The sequence below is a fragment of the Corvus hawaiiensis genome, chromosome Z (genome assembly GCF_020740725.1).
Source record: "Corvus hawaiiensis isolate bCorHaw1 chromosome Z, bCorHaw1.pri.cur, whole genome shotgun sequence".
Classification (NCBI taxonomy): Eukaryota; Metazoa; Chordata; class Aves; order Passeriformes; family Corvidae; genus Corvus; species Corvus hawaiiensis.
Window position 1 is genome coordinate 14,198,569 of NC_063255.1, and position 8,160 is coordinate 14,206,728.

The 8,160-nt window shown below is 40.5% G+C and overlaps 1 long non-coding RNA gene across 2 annotated transcripts; it reads left to right on the forward strand.

Annotated features, from left to right (window-relative positions):
- Nucleotides 1-3,029: 3,029 nt before the first annotated feature.
- LOC125320319 lies at nucleotides 3,030-7,838 on the forward strand. 2 transcript variants are annotated; one of them, XR_007201075.1, is made up of 4 exons: nucleotides 3,030-3,062; nucleotides 3,246-3,322; nucleotides 3,953-4,034; nucleotides 7,283-7,838. It is a non-coding gene; the product is annotated as an uncharacterized LOC125320319 (long non-coding RNA). The 2 variants fall into 2 exon arrangements; XR_007201074.1 differs by lacking the exon at nucleotides 3,030-3,062 and having other exon boundaries at nucleotides 3,201-3,322.
- The last annotated feature ends 322 nt before the right edge of the window (nucleotides 7,839-8,160 follow it).

The window sequence follows — 8,160 nt, forward strand, 5'->3', positions numbered from 1 at the left end:
ACTCTTTAATTAAAATAAATGTGTTGTATTTTTCTAGCTTGCTTGAAAAAGCAAATGCCCATATGGATATCATAGCTGTGTTTGATCACTAACAAATCGCAGTGTCTGAAATCTGGGGGGAAAAAAAAAAGGTAAAAATCTTCCAGATAAATTTATGAAGTGGACATTAATTTTCCTGGCTACAGTTAACAAAACAAAATTTAACATTTACCAAGTCACTGACAGAATACAGCTCAGCACAGAATCAGATTTTCCATGAATATTTGTGATAAGTGATTGATGGTTTATATTATTACTACATGCAGTGGCTAAATATTTGAAAAAATAAACCTTACAAAGAAACAACATAGAATATTTATCTTTAGTGAGAAGAGGTTATGAATTTTCAGATGAAAGTGGTCTGTATGCGGAATGAGTAAATCATGTCGATGGGATGTAAATGTTTTAACTGAGTAGTTGTGTACAACACCTAAAAACTATCAAAAATAATCAACAGTGTTTGAAACTAAAGTGCTCCTCAAGATTTACAAGTTGTACAAAGATTAGAAATCATAAAATGGCATTACAAGTACAAGAAGGAAATACTTTAATGCACTTTCAAAATCCAGACAGACAACAAAATGTTGTTACCTGCAGTGAGTTTTATGCAGAAAGAAGTGTACAAATAGTGTCTGTTTTCCCTAAACTATACTCTTTCTAAAATTGGATTCTACACAAACTTACTTCATTATAAAAAATATAGGAAAAATTCAATTTGATTGAACTTTTGTCTTCAACATAGCACATTGAGAGATTTTAATAAGAATCAAACCTTCTCCGAAAGACATAAACTTGTGAAAATTGCTGTAATTTCTCTCCACAATTAAATGAATTTCACAATCAGAAAAGGCAGAAATTTGCATTTTATACTATGTCAACAAGGAATAAGATGCAATTTTCCCTGCCGAATAAAGTACACCAGAAATGTGATCAACTACAGGTTTAATAGTCTTGAGTAAACTCACTGGTCTTGGATTAGGTATATCTTTAGGAGTGCTGCAGGGTTGAAATGGAGGGTTAACAAGAATTTAAATATTTTATTTCCTTTGTCTATATATTAATAAATAATTATAAAGTCATACTTTATTAATTTCAAAGTCAATTTCTTTTCACAAACATTCAGCATATAGCACTGTATGCCAGTACAATTGCTGTCAGGTATCTCAAAAAAAGTACTCAGAAGAAACAGAATAGCATGCACAAGAAAACTGCAAGACAGACTGGGATTTGCAGGCCTTAAAAGAAAGCAAGGTAATAAACACAGTGCTCCTAAACAACTACTCATAACTTAGTTAACTCAGCACCTATTTTTCCTGGAGCAGAACCAAACATTGCTCAGCACTCCAAGCTAGTTTGAACCCAAATTGCACCTTTCAAACTCCACCTTCTCCTCTGTAGGTGACTTCAAAAATAATTTCAACCGTGGGATGAGTCTGATCTACAGAACTACTGCCAGTCTCAACATCTTCAAAAACTTTCAGTTTAATTATTTTGAAATTAACTCTTTCATGTAGTAACTCAAAGCTTCCCTGGAGAACATCTCCGAAGTATCCGTGTATATAAGGTATTTCTGTAACAAATTGCTGTTTTGCTGTCAACCCCTCACCTTTCAGGATCCTTTACTTAAACTTCACTTCTGAACTGAAGGTGAGAAATCCATATTTGAATGCAAATGATGATTTTTTTCCAACTCTAGTAACCCAATCCAATCTTTGTGAGGAAGTTGCTTTGTGATCAATATTAACTCACTGCTTCTTTTGACAGAAAACACTATGTAGAACTGAAAAACTTACATTTTGAGCTACAAAACAGTTTGAAATAACATTGTCAGTCCAGTTGTGGGGTTTTTAATATATATATTTCTGTCTGACTTTCTTTACAAAACCAGGTTCCACTAAAATGGGCTCTTTTTTAAGACATATTGAAAATTCCCCTGAAACAATAAATCATCCTCTCCCAAAAGGTTTCAGCTATAATCAGTAGTGCAGAAGGAGGTAGTGTCTCAAGGCTGTTGAAAGGTATGCTGATTATTAAAAAGCCCGTGAAGTTTTAAATCATTGCCATAATGGATGGGCTTCAGAAGACGCTGTAAATTATTTTGATTGCCCTCATCTCCCGTTTCTGACCACTCTACTCTCACTTTCCTAGTAAACAGGGAAAGCAGGAAGCCTGCTCAATCTGATCTTTTTCTTTGCAAACTATTATACCATACTTCAAAACCTCAGGAAGGTGATTTCAAAACTGTTCAGCTGTTCAGGAACCCAGACTAACCCACTGAAATCTACTGACCTCACACATGGAAAATAACCAAGCAGGAACTAGTGTGTACATCCTCTTTGAACTTCCTCTTACACACTTCAGTCTTAAGAAAAAGGCTGTAAAGGAAAAACATTCTTTCCTATAAACATTAAGCTTTAGAATACCACTTACTTTCTGTTCTCAAATTAAATGAGAGCCCATATTTTGTTATGGTTTTAAATTGTCTGGAATAATAACACCTTCCTCCCCTCTAAAATTTAGAAGGCAAGGCATATCCAGGATCATGATGTTTGGGGTTGTTTTAAACCACTTAGGAAGTCTGCAGAAACTGGATTACCACAACTGCTTTGCACTGGGAGGAAAATAGGTTCCCAAAAGGAACAAGAGGTCTTTGTTTTGGATTGTTTAAGATGCAAGACAAAGGAAATTCCTTGACAACAAACAAGACTTAACACACCTTAGAAACAACCAGAGCAAAAAAACCCCAAACCTTTCTCTTACAGGGTATGAAAGAAACAATTCTCAGTGTACTCCTTACGCTTCCTATGTTTTTTCTCCAAGGCACTACCTGAGATGTTCCCAAAGCCACAGAGGACTCCATCCTAAAAGATGCGTGCATTCAGATCCCTGTCCAGTTCACCGTATCTCTTAGGAAGTGTTCAGAGAATTGCACACTCATTGCCAAAGTTCAGCTTCCTGGATATTGGTGTACTGCTAATTCTCAGCAGACAGTTTTTCTTCCCTGAGTGCATGGGTTTCTCCTGGTAAGTGTGGTATCTTTGGCTGAATGTATCCTTTTCCAAACAGATTCTTTTTCCTGAAAGATCAAGCTTTCATTTGTTGTTTTTGTTCCATTCACTAAGAGACCAGCTGAGTGTCCTGATACTTCTCTTCATCATATTTCCATTATTTTAGAAAAGACTTTTTCTGCTCTCTTGCCTCTACAGTTGGTTTTAGATAACTTAAATGTGTAGGAGTTTTTCTGCTGAAGAACGTGGGAGCAAAAAGAGATCCTCAAAGCAAGGTAAGCTTGCCAAAGCCAAGCTCAGTTGCCCTTCTGACCAAATAATGCATTTACTCTTCATATTTACTGATTTTGTTTACAACATGCATTCTGTTGTCTAGTAAGGATATAGTAGTAAAATGTTCGGAGTCAACAGAAGAAACTCTGTAGATGCTTCAAACTTGTTATCTTTTTCTGTCAGTTAAACTCATAAATTACAACAGGGAATTTTATAAAGCTCTTCTCAACTTGCATATTTAGAAGAGTGTTTCAAGCAAGTGAAGAAACCAAACATTCACATCTGAAATTTGAACTAACAGAAAGCTTTTTTGCATGAATTCATCCCCAACATAATGCAAAATTCACCACTACGTCACCTTTGCCTTCTCTATCTTTTTATAGGAACCAAAGAATATGTTATGAGTAAACTCAGGGCTTAAGTGTGTTGGAGCATTGAGGGGGCCATTTTCTTTATGACACTCCCCACATAAGCCAGTACAAATGCATGTGCACAATTTCTCCAGTGAGTAGAAGTGTTAGCAATGCTCTTCAGTCCCCCCAAAAAGTTCTTGACCTCCTCATCTCCTTTGTAACAAAAAAGCTTCATTTCAGCATATGATTCAAACGGCAAATTAATGCTTTTTCTCCAAGCTCTGGAGAGGCAGTCCCAAGACTCAAGGCTTGCCTTGCATCCAACCCTCACAGAAGCTCCTTTTTCCATTCTTAATGATAAGTAAGTAAATGTCTATTAATGTGTCTCTTTTGAAGGGTCTGTGGTATTGATGGGATAATGAGATAAGTCCATCAGGAAAAGGCAAATCTTTTATACTCTTGTCATGAGAGCTGCTGCCATGGTTTAAGAATGGTACTCCCCAATTTAGTGTTCCCACAGAAACCCCAAACCATGCTGCTGCTTGCCTGTTCCCCCTGGTTCCCTTGTCCCTTCCCCCACCAGTGGAATTGGAGAGGAGAACTGGAGGCACAAAAGGTGAGCATCAAGGGTTGAGATAAGAACAATTTACTGGAAATAGCACTGAAAGATGAAAATGACCAGTAACAGCAACCATACTAAAGACAGAGGGTACAAGAAAAGAAACATTACTGCTCACCTTGGAAAAATCCCTGACAAGACAATACGCGACTGCTCCCTCCAGCTCAGAACAGGCATTAACACAACTGCTCCCTCCAGCTTGTGACCAGGGCCAGCCCACCAGTCCCTTGACAATGCTTACATGACAGGAAGGAACCCTTTCCCCTTGGAAAAGACAACCTTCCCCTTCTCCCATGCAATGACTTGAGGTGCTATAGAATAACCTCTGAGTCCAAGCCAAGCTCCTCCAGGCTACTGCAAAAATTAATGCTCTCCTGGCTGCAACAAGGACAGCTGCTTGATACAAAGTACAGGCCAGTGGATTGAATCTGCAAGACAATGACTGAAAAGGGAACCTCACGAGGAGTCTCCGTGAAAAATGTAAGTATGGCACAATTGGCAAGAATGACCTGATAATACATTTTGTTTCTATGAACTAAATGAGATGAAATGAAGCCATTCAACATTTTGGCACTCAAGGCACATCTTCAAAAAGCTGCATCAGATGGCTGTGGTATGCAACCAGCTTCCTCAGCATGAAAAGGCAGAATGGATGAGGCGATGGCAGCAACAGCAAGGCAGCAGGGCCAGAGAGCCCAGAATGTGCCCCACACAGCCCCATAGTCAATAACCCACCATCTGCTACTGACACTTCTGAGTACATCAGGCATGCCGTGCTGGGCAAGGCTGTAGTTGTAATCCAGGGACCAAAGGAGCAGGCAGAAGGACAGAGGGACCTGGAAAAAGGCTCAGATGAGATCACGAGAGCTACAAACACATCTAGGATTTGATGCAGACCCATTTTGAGGCTAATAAAAGTTGTTAGTTTACTAACAGTGCTTCTCTACTTCATTTTGCCTTCTCTGCCCCTCCTCATCTTCACAGGTCCCCAGGGTGCTGATAGGAGTTCTTGATGCTGCTCGTGTTCAGTTCCTGTCAGAGGAAGTGGTTATAGTTCATATCCTATAGCTCAAAATGTCCTTCTTGCATGGTTTAGGAGGAAGCAGAGGAGACATTACTTCCACTACTAGTACTGAGATCCCACAAGACATGGCAGGGCTGTAGCCAACTTCCAAACAGCCCTCCTGCCGTGCCCAGCCCATGAAGAGCCTCTCTGCACAGGAATTCTTTGAACATTTGTCTCTCCCTTCTTGGCAGTGAAAACCCAGAAACGTTTAAAGAAAATCTCATTTCATCTTCACAGCTCCTTGTGAGAGTAACAAGAGGCACTGTGAGCACACAGCCTTTGCTATTGAGCCAAAATGACTTGACTTATTTCAGAGCAGTGGCTGACAGTCACGTTACAAGACACATTTTGCCAGCAGTCAGCTTTGCTGAAGTCCAAGAGGGTAACATCTTGTGGTTTTCCTGGGTCAATAAGATGGGTTGCCCTGTTGAAGAAGGAAACCCAGTTGGACAAGGAGGACTTTCCCCACATGAAGCCATGTTGGCGCTGACGATGACTGCCTTGTCCTCCAGGTGTTTTTCAATACCTCCCAGAAGAATCTTTTCTGTACTTTTACCAGGCACTGCAGTGAGACTGACAGGCCTGTAGTTTCCAGGCTCCTTCTTCTTACCCTTCTTGAAAGTCAGGACCTCTCCAGATTCCCAAAACTGCTCAAAAATCATCCAGAGAGGCTTTGCAGTGACACCAGACAGCTCTCTGGGCATTCTCCAATGAATCCCTTAACATATTTGTAGGGATCCAGGTGGAGCAGCAGATCCCACACATGTTCAGAGTCAACAGGCAGTTAATCATTTTCGCAAGCCACTGAGACCCTTTTGGTCCATCATCCATGTGGAAGATGGAAGCAAAGATTGCAGTAAACACACCTGCCTTGTCTGTGTCCCTCTTGGTGACGTGACCACCCTCATCATCAGTAACAGGCTGATGTTATTTCATCACAGCCTTTTACTATTAATGTATTTGAAGAAACCTTTTCTTTTCCCTCACAGTTCTAGACAGCTTCAACTCCAACTGAGCTTTGACTGCACAACTTTCCTGCCTATGGCAGCAAGCAGCCTCTCTATATTCTTCCCTGATCTGCTTCCTCAGGCCATAAACCTTCCTTTTTCATCTCAATTCCAAAAGAAGGTCCCTGTTCAGCCAAGCTGGCCTTCTCTCTCCTCTGCTTGACTTCCAACACATAGGAATTGCTTAGTGCCTCCTTTCTTCCCTCATGCTACAAGATGCGGAAAATGCATATGGGTGGAATGATCAGAGAATGCACTCAATGGAGAGCCAGGAACTACCTTGTGCCTGTGTAAATCTCTCCCCAGGAAGCAGCAGCTAATGGAACCCTGAGGGCTCAGTGTTCAGCTCTGTAACAAGTCAAACCGGCCCCACCCACTTTGTGCAGAACATGTTCCCCAGATGACACAACCAGGACCAAATCCACCACCATAGATGGCGGGTCAAAAAAAGTTAAAGGGTTGAACAAAGGCCAGGGGCTCAGCAGGCACCAGAGGTCCCAAAAGACCCCCAAGAGCACCCTCTGAAATTGGACATACTCCAGCAGCTTATATATGTGTACATCTCTGGCTCAGAAATGCCTGTATCATCTGGTAACAAGCACACCACTGTAATCAAGAAATGCCTCCTTCCTACGTTGGTGTTAAGGAGTTTTATTCCTGATTTTCGGTGGCATGGGGAGAAGCACTGTGTAGAAAGAACCGTGTTTGTATTGTTAACAAATGCTGCTTGCAAAGCAATCTTTTGTTTCTGGAGACATAAACACAGCTTGACATCTTTTTTTATTGCAGATGGTATTGTAAGTATGCAAGTTTCTTAGCTGTTTCTTTATTTGTCCAATTCAATATATTATGAAAAGTAGAAGTTTTTGAAAATGAGAGTTCAGTGGTTTAAAATTGCATTGCTGCTTCTGCTTCAGGCTAAGATTCAGAACAGAAAACTTGAAGGGGCAACTTCTGACTTCTTAAACACTTGTGTGATTCCATTAGCACCCGCAGGAGCATGCAATGAAAATTGGGACTGAATTTTGTAATTAAGAGATTTGAGAGTGCCACAAGGTGGAAAAAGGCTTTAACAAGATATTTCAGAGATCCTTGGATTTTTCTGATGTAGCTGCGTGTTTCCTGAACCTTCCTGATTTAAGGTCATAAGGCTCACTGATGAGGCTGACAGCTGGACTGAGGGCCTCACAGAATCAGACCTGAAATCGGACAGAATTTACCCGTGAGAATTTTACAGTGGAAATTTTGCAGCTTCAGTGAAACCCACAGAGAAGGCCAAGAAGATAATCAGTGAGAGAAGATGTTCTGGACACAAGGGGAGGATGCTCTTGTTATGGGACATTAAGAGTGTACAAGGAAGAACTTGTGGATAATATGTAGCAACTATACCTTTGCTTGTATAGCTAGTTGTTTTACTGCTTGAATGGTCATTGTTTGTTAGACAGCCTTGTAATTGTTTGCTAAGCAGCCAATCTTAATAGGCCACAGCAATTGTGAATAGGTCTAAGAATAGCAGTAGAGAAAATAAAAAATCTCTCTCGACTTCGGATTACAAGTGTGTGCTGTTATGTCTGCCTTGACAAAAGCCACATCTCACTACCAGTGTGCAGAGAAGGGAGGACACAATTGTCATCAGCCTTTGGTCCTGGGGAGCAACACCGCAGACTCCCAGTTGTAGCATCCAGCCCACAACCCCGTTTTAAAAAAGATGGTTTTTAAAAGAAGGAGAGCAAACAAAAAAAAAGGTTTTAACCCTTGATTTCTTCTGTGGCTTCAGTGGGGCTGATGGGGAAAC